Raw genomic sequence first — 13,418 nt, 5'->3', positions numbered from 1 at the left:
TGGAGAGAGAGCTCAGCAGCTAAAAGGACTTGCACATAGCTTGGTTCATAGCTACTTCTAATTCCTAATGGAGGAACTCTGGTATCTGCACACATGTGGTCAAACAGGCAGCACACACACATACACACACACACACACACACACACACACACACATTCCAATAGCACACATTCCAATAGCACCACCAGCATACCACATACCACATAGACACACATATAGCCGCACACACGTGTACACACACATACTTACACATTCCACCAGTACCACAAACATCACCACATAGTAAACACACACACACACATATAGACATACAGACACAGGGATACACATACATACACCACCAACACACCACACACACACACACACACACACACACACAAAATATGAATCTTAAATAAAATTTAAATCTTATGTTTAAGTTATTCTTCCTGGATCCATTGATGTGTGTATTATATGAAATAATTAAGGTATAAAAAACTGTTGCCAGTGAGTTTTAAAGACCAGAAATTTCAGTTTCCGAGTTACTAGCTCTTTCATGAGTCCTCCATAGCTCACACCACAAGCCTGTAAACAGTCCCATGCAGTTCCGGGTCAGTTGTCTCCATGCCTAGATAATTTAGTCACACTAATTTTTTTGTTTGTTTTGATTTAATCGTGCTTTTGTCATTTAAACTGATTTAATCATCATATGTCAAATGAGTCCACCATGCAATCTGGTTATCTTCTTATGTAGTTCTACTGTTTAAATGGGGAAGAAAAGAAGTCCCTATCACTTTTTATGCTGGGGATGACCATGGCATTCTCAAGTAACCCATAATCATTGGTAACTATAAATGGCTTTTCCTTTCTTTACCAGGAAATAATTATAAATGCATTAGTTGATCAAGTGATACTCTCCCACATCTTTTTATGAGCCTAAGCAGTAGTGTTTAATGCCTTCAACATTCTTGAGTTACATATATATATGCAAATATATTTACATATATATTTATCTTTACATTATTTTAAGAATTTAAAAATTAAGGGGATTCTATATTTCATGTTAGATACAGGAAACAAAACTATATATGTATAGAACATCTCAACATCTCAAATCACTCATACACACATTCGAAATTCTTAGGAGCAGTCTGTCTATAGAACAGTTGTTCAGAATTCAAACAGTTTTTGCCTGTAGGGATGTTTGACAATGTCTGTGTCTAGTAAAACCATTGGTTGTCTCTCTGGGATGATACTGTGTCTAATGCAGAAGTTGGGATAATAGAGAAGAATTAAAAACTACTCACTAAAAGGCAGATCCATGGTGAGTAAATTTTTTAGAATAAAAGAGAAAAATGTGAATGAATTACTTACTTCTAAAATATCCAATTCCCCCGTGACATTATCAGGCATTTCACTTTGGACTGGTGAAACTCTTGGGCTCTCTCCCTACCTATCAGTTTCCTTGGAGAACCCTTAACACCTCCAGCTGGCAGATGTACCAATTAGCTAGAAAAACTGTATATAGAGGAACAATTAACTAATGAAGTTATTTCAGGGGAGAAATCCATCTGCTAGTATCAATCTATGTGCCGTATAGCAGAAACACAACTCTCTGACTTTGAAAGGGCTTTGCATTCTTCAAGAACAAAGCATGTGCATGGAGGAGTGACATGGGACCTTTGCAGGCTTTCGGAGCCAAGGACTGGGTTCTTTTCCATCATCTATTGGTTGTGTTACAACACTTCAGAGAAAGTCATGCTGAGTTTCATTAGGCCTGACATTTTATTCTACATAAATGAGAGGGAAGAGAAATAAAGCATAGGAATGAATAATTAAAACTTGAACTGTCCTTGGCTATAGAGAAAAATAGACATATTAGTTTATGCTAAAAAAGATAGAAGAACCCTTAGAAATATTATGTGATGCACAGAAACCAAATTGCTAATAAATACAAGTTAACTACTAATCGTTGCTTCACTACCTTCCATGACATCTTTCCTTTATCTCAGCCTGACAGCATTGGTAGGCACCTGTTGACATCATCATAAACATAGAACAAGTGACATAAAGTAGTGAAAGATTCATGACTCAAGTGTCATTTAGGTTTTTTTGATGTAATATTTAAGTATTATTTTACATTCTAGAGATGTTGGTATCTGTTTTTTTTCTTCCTCTTTATGCATTTGAAAGGTGAATTTTCTGGTCAGAGATAAGGCTGTGATTCCTGCCTTCAGTTCAACAAGCTACACTAGAAACTGTGGAGAAACAGTATTGACTGGGCTCGATTTCTAGTTCACGTGCATAAAGGTTCATGCTTAGCTAGCTTTCTTATACACCCAGGAGCAATTCCTAAGGTCTGGTGCCACTCATAGTGAGCTGTTCCCTTCTGAACAATTAATGACCAAGAAAATCCCTCATGAGAGCTGGAAAGATGGCTCAGTTATGCTTCTTTCTTTTTTATTATTTTTTATTAAAAATTTCCGCCACCTCCCCGCCTCCTCCCAGCTTCCCATTTCCCTCTCTCTCCCCCCACTCTCCTTGCCCTCCGTATCCAGTCCGAAGAGCAGTAAGGGTTCCCTGCCCTGTGGGAAGTCCACGGTCCTCCCCCCTCCATCCAGGTCTAGGAAGGTGAGCATCCAAACGGGCTAGGCCCCTCCAAAGCCAGTACATACAGTAGGATCAAAACCCAGTGCCATTGTCCTTGGCTTCTCAGCAGCCCTCAATGTCCGCCATGCTCAGAGAGTCCGGTTTTATCCCATGCTTTTTCAGTCCCAGTCCAGGTGGCATTCGTGAGCTCCCATTAGATCAGCTCCACCATCTCAGTAGGTGGGTGCACCCCTCGCGGTCCTGACTTCCTAGCTCATGTTCTTCCTCTGTCTGCTCCTCATTTGGACCTTGGGAGCTCAGTCCAGTGCTCCAGTGTGGGGCTCTGTCTCTATCTCCATCCATCACCAGGTGAAGGTTCTATGGTGATATGCAAGATATTCATCATTATGGCTATAGGATCGGGCCATTTCAGGCTCCCTCTCCTCAGCTGCCCAAGGAACTAGCTGGGGATATCTCCCTGGACACCTGGGAACCCCTCTAGAGTCAAGTCTCTTGCCAACCCTAAAATGGCTCCCTTAATTAAGATATATACTTCCCTGCTCCCATATCCACCCTTCCTTTATCCCAACCATCCCATTCCCCCAAGCTCTCCCCATCCTCCCCTTCACACTTTTCTTTCCCCATCTCCCCTGAGCCCCATCCCACCCCACCCCCAAGTTCCCAATTTTTCCCAGCAATCTTATCTCCTTCCAATATCCAGGAAGATAACTATGTTTTTCTTTGGGTTCACCTTCTTATTTAGCTTCTCTAGGATCATGAATTATAGGCTCAATGTCCTTTATTTATGGCTAGAAACCAGTTATGAGTGAGTACATCCATGTTCATCTTTTTGGGTCTGGGTTGTGTCACTCAGGATGGTGTTTTCTATTTCCCTCCATTTGCATGCAAAATTCAAGATGTCATTTGTTTTACCTCTGAGTAGTACTCTAATATGTACTCTGAAGATACTTAGAGGAAATGGAAACTATGCTTCTTTCTTTTACAGAGTACAAGAGTTCAGTTTCTATCATTAATATTACAACCATCCCTAATTCTAGTTCCAGGAGTTCTAGTGTCCTCTTTTGACCTCCATGAACACCAGGTGTACATGTGGCACACAACATACATGCAGGCAAAACACACTAAAAAAATCTTTAAAAAAATATTCTCTCAGACACCTGCTCACAAACTAACCTGATAGAGATAGTCAGGTTTCCAGTCCTGAGCATGAACCTCAGAAATCTAGAATTCGTATATTTGACTGAAGATATCACGAACACCATTGTGCTGACCTCATGGTCACCACTATGCTGACCTCATGGTCATCACTGTTCAGTAGCATGACAGTCCATGACTACCCCAAGGGAAATTAAGACACTGATCCAAACCCCAGCTATGGCTAGGGAAGTGGCTCAGCAGCTATGAGAACTTGTGACACAGGCATGACAGCCTGAATTCAGATCCCAGCGCCCATATAAAATGCTGGGAATAGGTGCTCATGTGCCTTTTATGCTAATGCTATAGCAGGAGCCACAGGAGGATATCGGGAGGGTGTTGCTTATCAGCCTCCCTCCTGGTTCAGTGAGGACCCTGTCCCAGAAAAATAAAGCAGAGTGCTAAAAGAGGAGCCTAATCTCCTCCTCTGGCCTCTGCGTGCGTGCGCGAGCGCGCGCACACATACACACACACACACACACACACACACGTACATGCACCACACATATATCAAACACATGCAAACAATAACAATAGCAACAAGAAAACGGCTAAAGGCAATGACAATCATCCCACAACAGAAGACCAGGCACTGACTCAGGTGAACACAGGAAGAACAACACACCCTCAGTAAATGCTCTCATCCCCACCTTCTTTGTCCCCTAGACCCGTGAGTCTGTCCACGCTGACATTTGCTTTTAAAATGAGAGAAAATATACAGTTCTTTAAGAATGAGCCAGTCTGCTTAATCGGTCTTCTATTAAAGCTAAAATACCCCATATTCAGGGTGGTAAGGTTAGGTGAAAGATAACTAAAATTCCTTGATTTTGAACATTCATGTGACTCCTAATTAATTGGGATAGTGACTCTGTCTGTTTTCCTTGTTCAGTTTATCCTAGAACTACAGCTCAGAATCACTGAAGAAAACATAATTTCATAAATAATTGCTCACCTTTCTGGGGGTACGCTGCAGCTGTCTTTGATTGATTCAAGTAGACATGTTTATCCCCAGTGTTTATATTCACTGGCTGCTGAATCTTTAAGTGCAATTTCTTGTCAGCAATTTAAGCAGCAATTCTCTCTGTTAAGAAGAACCCGTGCTGCTTTAGACTCTAAAATCCAGTCACATTTTCGATTCAGAAACAAACTACAGTGCTCTATTTAAAAACAGACTCTCTCAGTCATACCTAAGTCACACCAGTGGAATATACTACAACTGATTTCTTTTGTTCCTCATCAGTTAGATGAAACAGAAAATTTACTATCTGTGTTTCATTTACTATCATGGATTTTGAAATCTTTAAAAAGTATAATTAATAAACTGCTATGTTTAAATAAGAAGGTAAGTTCCTTGTGCCATATTATAGTGGCTGGGGCGTGGCCTCTACTTAACTAAATGATCTAGGGATTTAGAACAAGGCTAGATGCCATGAGAAGTACTTTCCATCTTGGCCTACCACAAAGTGTTGGGACTTTGGACAAGGCTTTTATGCCATGCTTTTCCAACTTACAGTTGAAAATCCTGGGTGGTAAAACTCATCTCTCATCTCTCTACTGCTTATGTGTTTTGTGCTTCTATGGACTTCTGGGTGGCCTGACGAACCCCAGACAAACCTCTGAGTCTTTGTGTTAGAAGCCTTCACTTGCTCCATGGATTCCTATAAAGTCCATAAAACAGTGTCAGTTTTACCCTGGAGTCTCTACCCAGAATCTGTCAACTTAGAATTTTACATAGATAGTTAGCTTTTGTGTGCTTTGCTTGTACTTTTGGATTGATCTGTAACCTATTCTAATGTCTCATAATGTAAACAAAAACATTACTAAGACAAAAGAAAGGTAAGAAAAGAGCTATATCTTGCAGTTAGTTATTTTAATTCTTGTAATACCTTGGTCTGCTGTGTTTCTCAGAGTCAAAGCTATATATATATATATATATATATATATATATATATATATATATTGTGTGTGCGTGTATTCACACAAATATATGTGTGTGTATTGAACTTGAGTGAATATACATTATAACTTGAGAAGACTATTGAACTTGAGCAGGAGAAATCATATAAGAAATATTTGACCATGAAGTTTGGAGGAGGGGAGGGAGGGGGGAGGAGGAGGGAAGGAGATGGAAATTTTTAAATATAAAAAAAAATAAACCATGAGAAAAAAAAAATGAGGAAAATAAATGAGGAAAAAAATACTTGTTTTCCCATTAGGGAAACTATTTAATAACTAAACAATGATGTAGAAGAATTTTTTTAGTGTGATTCCATGTTCTAAAAGTAAACATGTAGCCCTGTATGTAAAGCCAAATAAAATATAATTAACGCCTGTCAAAAAAATAAATAAATAAATAAATAAAAATAAAAAACAGACTTCTGTGACCTAGAAAATTTCACATTGAAATCAATATAGTCATTCAAAAAGAGTAGTGATTCTGAATACTGAATCCATTGCTTACACTCTTAAGTGGCATGATTTAAAGAACCATTCTGTTCCAGGCATATTTAACTGGAATAAAAAAATATAACGACTATAACCATGAAGCATTTAAATGTAAGCCATTCTGTAGATGTCAAATCATCATCAGAGCCTGTACCAATGAAAGAGCTGTGAAAATTGATCCCTTTGGATGTCTAGAATTAAAAAGGTGCATTTATAAAAGTAAGGGAGCGATTTAACACTTTAAAGAAGGAATTCCAATCTGCTAAACATTCTGCATTATTGAGCACAAGTAGAAAGAAGAATGCAACCCTTTTCAAGCACGTCATTTAATCTCTCTGAAAAGAAGCCATGCGGAAACCCAGGGAACTATTAAGATGCCACTAGCTGGTTGAATGTTTGTGCATTCTCGGAGGAAACCGAGTTCATTTATAAAATATTTTGAAAGCTTTTCATATTTTTTGAAAACCATTATTTCCTCCAGAAGTTTGTAAATGAGTAACAACTTCAAATTTAATAAGGTGTATGGAGCAGTACATGGTGATTCGTGGTTGAAGCAAGCTCATTATTGTAGCTTGCTGATGGGAGTTAGGTTAATTAAACATTCCACTCCTAGTAGAAAAGCCAATCAACTGGCGAATCTGGGCCACCGCTATTCCCAAAGGAACGAAATGAAAATCCTAACGAGTGCTTGAGAGGAGAGGGAGGAGTGCAGATGACATGGATTTTGAATCCATGCATACTATCTAGCTAGGTATACGACTGACCTGGTTGGGGGCAGGGGGTGTTTCAATTGAGACAGCTGAGCTTTACTTCTGACCATGGATAACAGAGAAAAAAAACTTAACCTACATTTTCTCCTAGTCCAATTTTAGTTGCATTCAGCGAAATAACATTTTTCTATTTTCTGCGTGCATCTTCCTGTTATAAATGGGATTAATAATACTAAGCAAGGCAGAGAATGAAGAGAGAATCAACAGCCTTAAAGAGCTCCAGGTAGTTAAGGGTTGGATAAGAAGGGGGATTCATATTCCTTCATGGTAGCCTCTTCAAGTTCACCTTGCTCAAATAAAAATAACCCTCGTTCATGGCCGTCCAAGTAGCATTTATTATATGTAATGGGACACACACACACCACGATGATTAGAAGGGCATTTGTTGGAAAAAAAAAGGAATTCATGAGGAGTAGAGATGAGAGAGGATAATATAATCAATGTGCACAATATATACATATGTGTGTATGTGACTATGAAACAATCAATAATAGTAGTTTGAAACAAGTATAAACCAGATCAGGACACTCATTTATTGCCTAACACAGACATGGTGCTGTGAATGAATACTCCCATAATGTCTTTTTGTTCTTGTGACACAACTAAGCTATCCAAATGGCTAGAAGGATTCAGTTGATAGCATCCCGCAAGAGATTGCTTTATTCGAGTATCACATTCTGGATGACAAATTTGCCTTTAGAGCTGCATACTAATTTTAATGTTTGGACTGATTGGTTATTAGCCATTTGTTAGTGATTATCACCCAGAGAGAGCTGTCAGAAGTTGAACGCTTGTCAATGGCACAATGTCCTGAGACATTGAAAACCTAGGAAATTTAAATAAATCACTGCATACTGCTCTTTTATTAGTTTAGTGATCTGCTAGCTTATTAATAATCTTCCTTTAATTTATTAAAGTTGAAGAATTCATTTTGGCTTAGTATTGACTAGTAAAAGGTCCCACTGATGTTTCAGGAAGAAAACAATAAAAGCAAAGACTCACTACATCTAGGCAATGATCCTTACTTAAGGGCATGTTCTGTATGTGGCATCTACAACTTGTCTCCCATTCAATCAGGGTTTCTCTCTGTAACACCCCTGGCTGTCCTGGAACTAGCTCTTGTAGACCAGGCTGGCCTCGAACTCACAGAGATCCACCTGTTTCTGTCTCTCGAGTGCTGGGATTAAAGGTGTGAGCCACTAGTGCCTGGCTCTCCTATTCTTTTTATTTTTTTTCTTGATTTTCTTAAGATGGTTTTTCACTATGTAACTCAGCCTAGCCTTGACCCCTGGATCCTCTTGCTTCAACCTCCATAAGTTCCAGTTGACAGGCATGGACTTTTGCCCTCATTCTTGATGGGTACTTTTGAGTGGCTCTCGGGTTTACAGTAATTTTCTTTCCTCATACACTAAAAGAAGTTCTTTTGTGGCTTCTTTCTCATGATCTAGAACCCTGGTTGACTTCCAAACTTCTTGGTTTCCCATGGTTTAATACAATGTGCTCAGCTGTGGTTTTTCTTTTGTTTTATTCTACTCAGAGTCACAGGCAACATCACTTGATGACACCTAAAAAGACTGTGAGCCCAGTGGGATCAAGCAGTCTATCTGTCAATGAAATCTCTTGCCTTTTGTCCTATTGTATCTTAACCTCAGTTTCTTTCTACTCAACCTAAAATCATATAAGCTTTCCTACTTGTTCTCTGACTCTAGATTATTTTCCATCTTGATTCCCTTAAGGCTTGCATTGGTTAGTTTTTCTGAACTTGACACTAACTAGAGTCACTGAGAAAGCAAAAATGTTGAGAAATTGCCTCCATCACATTGGCCTGAAAGTATGTCTGTGGGCATTTTCGTAGCTGTTAATTGATATAAGGGGGCCCTGCCCACTATCGTTGGCATTGTCCCTAGGAAGATGTGTGTGGGCACCATTTTTAAAAGTAGCAGAGCAAGCAGAAGGAAATGAACCAGTAAGTAGCCTTCTTCAATGATATTTGCTTGTGTTCCCATCCTGATTTCCATCAGTAATTGACTGTGACACACAGCAGTGTGAGATGAATAAACCTTTCCTAAACCAAAATGGTTTGGGTCAGTGCAATAGAAAGTAAGTTAATACACTTCTCCTGACATAGCTGACCTTGTGATGTTTTCCTTGTAAAGGCTTTTCTGTCACCGTTGTACCACAGAGCATCCTCTGTAGGGATGGATCCTTCGTGAGCTCCTTCCCTCTTTCTTTGTTGGAGCCCTCTTCCTTTATGTGCTACAAGTTCCTCTGGCCAGGACTAATGGTGTTGTCACCGTCATGTGTACGTGGTACATGTGTAAAGGCAGGATCAGGGCATGTGATGTGAGTGGGTTTTGTTGTAGAGCTAGTATACTTACAGATCAGGAGCATCTTTAAAATGTGCATTGGCCCCATTGACTGAATGAATGAGTGGATATCTAACCTTCTGAATTAGACGACAGCTTCTGAATACAAGGGTCATATGCTGTTCTCATTCTGTGTTTATAGTCCTCATGAGTGCATTTTGCACCATCGGTGGATAATGATGGAGTTATTGATTTTTTCAAACCTAAACTTTTTAATAGCCATCTAAGATATCATGATTATGAAGTACTGATAACGTAAGTTACTCATAGGAAGCCAAGATGACCACTAGTTAAGATAGTTAAGAACCAAATGATCCAAGAAAAGAAAACATCGAAGACTCGGACTTACATAATTTATACATACTTTATGTACAAGTAATTTACATATTTAAGTATGAAGATATGCATTAGCCAAAAGAAGAATCAGTATAATTACATATTGAGAGATGAAAACAGTCAGCCAACAATAAAAATAAATGCAAATACTTGTTGTCTCTGCACAAGTAAGTATTGATATAAGTTCTATGAAAAAGAAAGCACAGGTCTTCACCAGTGAGTGATGGAAGTGGTCGTTACAGTTGGTGAGCTTAGCTGGGCTGCAGGTGGCTTTGAGTATGGCCTGCTTAATGCTGAGATTTTAGAAAACTGAAAAAAAGAAAAGGTAAGTATGGCTATCCATTTTCACAGTTTTGTTTAGAATAGATTTGGTCAACCAGCTTTAAGACTTCCTTAATGTACTATAAAATAGTTTGGGGACTCAAACTGTGTATGTGTCTGTAGGTATGGATATACGTGTGTGTGTGTGTGTGTGTGTGTGTGTGTGTGTGTGTGTATTTTATGTATGTAAAAGATCAGTCCAATGGCCCAGGACAATAGATAAATTTTGTTATTTTAGGGAAGACAAATGAAAGCGACAGACTTTTATCCCACCAAATTTACCTTAAAACATGTTGCAATTTTAAAAAATGTATCTTTGGAAGCATCCTATAAAACATTAATTTTTACATACTTTAGAAGGGTGGTCACAGGACCCTAGATATATCCAGAAAGAATATGCAGTTCATTCGAAAAGACTGAAATGGGAAAGGGTGAAGATGCCAGAGATCCTTGCTATTGTCTGTGTGTCTTCCTCTTCAGTGAGCGCTGGATGAAGGATCTGACATCTTAAGAGAATAATTCTGGTACCTGACATAAAGAACTGCAGACAACTAAGCTGTAACACCCGATTCTGTGTTACCCCCTCGGTACAGTTTGCACGCCACTGTACCTTACGCGAGTTGGACAAGGGCCTGGAGATTGAAAGAACACACAAAGAGACCTGGGTCATTCGAAAGGAGATCAGCCGAATGCCGTTTATTTAGCCTTGGGGAAAATCTTATATACCCCACTCCTGCCCAAGGAATTCCACCCAGGCAGGTGGGAAATTACCATATCTAACTGCTGCACAAGGACTCCCACCTAGGCAGGTGGGAAATTACCATACCAACAATAGAGTCAACAATGCCCTACAACAAATCACCAGGCGGGGCAGAGGGAGCACAGGAACAAACAGGATGCTTAGTCATCTGACCAGAAACTGTCCTCAAGATGAGCCCCAGGAACAAGGGCAGACCCGGGCCCTACAGGTCCCCCCTTTATATAAATTATGACTAGGCCTGTCTTGGGTGGCATTGGACATCAGGCAATACCCCTTACCCGTCATGGGAAAGCATCCAGGTCAAAACACATTTCCTGTCTTAGGTTGGGGTAGCCCCCCAAAAACCTTTCCCGTCATTGGCTCACTAGTCACCCATCACCGAGTTCAGCCAGATTTGTGCTGAAAGATTCTCTGGGGCAATTGCTAAGAGGACTTGCCACATGGCAACATTGACCTGAGTTTGCCTTTGGCTCTGGCACCATGAAACCATGAAGATGATGCTCCAGTGCATATAAGCATTCCTTAGGAGACTGTGCCTGCTTAATAAATCTGCCCAAATTGGAGTCCTTTAAGTAAGGTCTCAGCACTGGTGAAAGGAACCCTGGTATAGTAAACTAGAATAATCTCAAGAGCCAATTAGTAAATTGTATACTCCAGGGTCCATGAAAAACAGCAATAAGCCTTTACTGTAGCAAAATTAACTGCAATATACATTTGTAAATTTAGCTCAATTTGAATGGCCAAGGCATTTGCAACCTGCCCTGAGAGGGTATCCATTGTGCAAGCAGAAGCAACTGACTGACTAATGGAAAATCCAGCAGCTCTAGCTGCTCTGGCAGCCACAGTAATGGCTGCATTATCACGGGATGGGTAGATAGGTCCTTAGCACTCGGACCACAACAGCTAGCTCCTCAGGATCCCAGCAACTCTTCAGTTGACAAGCCAGTATCTACTTGATCTCTTGGCTCTGTCCTGTCTTCAGGCTTCTGGACGGGAAAATCCACAGCACGCACCAGGCGCTCAGGTACCCATATTGGATTGTCAGCATCCTGTGGGAAAACACAAACAGCCCCTCTTCCCCACACCAGTACAGGATCTGGACCATACCAGGTGCCATCTGCTAGATTCTTCCATTTAACATGAGGCATCCCGGAAGAATCTGGCCGCCAGTGCCAGTCAGCAGCGGTATGACATTGAGCATCAACAGTCAAAAAATTTAAAATGTATAAAATAAAAGACAAATGGTCTCTGGGGGTGGAACCATATTCCCCCTTTCTTGTTTTATGCAGATAGGCTTTGAGCATACGATGTGCTAGTTCCACTATAGCTTGTCATTGAGGATTATAGGGTATTCCCGTTTTATGGGAAATGAAAAAGTCAGAACAAAATTTAGTAAAGCCAGAGCTGGTGTAGGCTGGCCCATTATCAGTTTTTACAGTTTTTGGAACTCCCATGTAGGCAAAGGCCTGGAGACAGTGACTTTTAACATCATGTAATTTTTCTCCTGTATGAGCTGAGGCAAAAATAAGATGAGAATATGTATCCACGGTTACGTGAACATATTGCAAACGCCCAAAAGAAGGAACATGGGTAACATCCATTTGCCATAAATGATTAGGAGCAAGCCCACAAGGATTAACTCCCAAATGGGGAACAGTTAAAAGTTCTGAACACAGAGAACATTTTTTAACAATGTCAGTGGCTTGCTCTCGAGATATCTTAAAATGAAATCTTAACGACCCAGCATTGAGATGAAAACGATTATGAGCTTTTTCTGCGGCTTCATAAGATTCTAGACTAACCGCACAAATTTGGCGGGTAAGCTGATCAGCCAATGCATTCCCCTCGCTCAAGGGACCAGGGAGGTCAGTATGAGCCCGTAAATGCCCTACGTAAATGGGAACAGACCGGGCCCAAAGCAAAGTTTGAATAGCCAATAACTGCGTCTGGACTCGAGATACAGAGGCAATATAAGCTGCAGTTTCCAAAGGTGCAAGAATTTTGCTTATATACTGACTATCAGTAAAAAGGTTAAATGGAATATCAGCATATTTCTTTAAGGCCATTTGTAAAGCGATCAATTCAGCCACCTGAGCAGATTTAGTATCAACAGGCTGAATATCAAAATCAGGAGGGGAGGCTACCACAGCTCTCCCTGTGGAAGATCCATCAGTAAACACATTCCGAGCCCCTGCCAGAGGCTGCAAAGAAATAACTTTAGGGAAACATACCGGATGATTTTTGAAAAAGGTGACCAACTTATCAGAAGGATAATGATTATCAAACTTGCAGGGATTAGTGCATAAAAACAAGGTCCAATCTTCAGCAAAATTTTGTAACCAAGTTATTTCTGCCTGGGTATAAGGCATAATAACCTCATCAGGTAACATTCCAAAGGTTTGCAAACTAAGTTCATGCCCTTTCTGAATAACATGTAGCACAGCTGATGGGTACGAGATAACAATTTTTAAAGGTGACACGCGTTCATGTACCCATTGGATGGGTCCTCACTGCCAAAAAACTCCAGTAGGACTATGCTGAGAGGGAAAAATTATCAATAGCAACGGCTGACTATAGTCAATATAATGAGTATGAGCAGAGGCAAGCTTTTTCTCAATTAAAGTAATACATTTCCTT

General features: G+C 40.1%; 1 protein-coding gene across 2 annotated transcripts in view; it reads left to right on the top strand.

Moving 5' to 3' along the window:
• Nyap2 (neuronal tyrosine-phosphorylated phosphoinositide-3-kinase adaptor 2) overlaps positions 1-13,418 on the top strand; it is a 252,747-nt gene that overhangs the window by 157,449 nt on the left and 81,880 nt on the right. The window lies entirely within an intron of this gene.

The sequence above is a fragment of the Arvicola amphibius genome, chromosome 8, assembly GCF_903992535.2.
Source record: "Arvicola amphibius chromosome 8, mArvAmp1.2, whole genome shotgun sequence".
Classification (NCBI taxonomy): Eukaryota; Metazoa; Chordata; class Mammalia; order Rodentia; family Cricetidae; genus Arvicola; species Arvicola amphibius.
The sequence above is the reverse complement of the archived record's forward strand: the minus strand, read 5'-3'. Positions and strand labels throughout refer to the sequence as shown.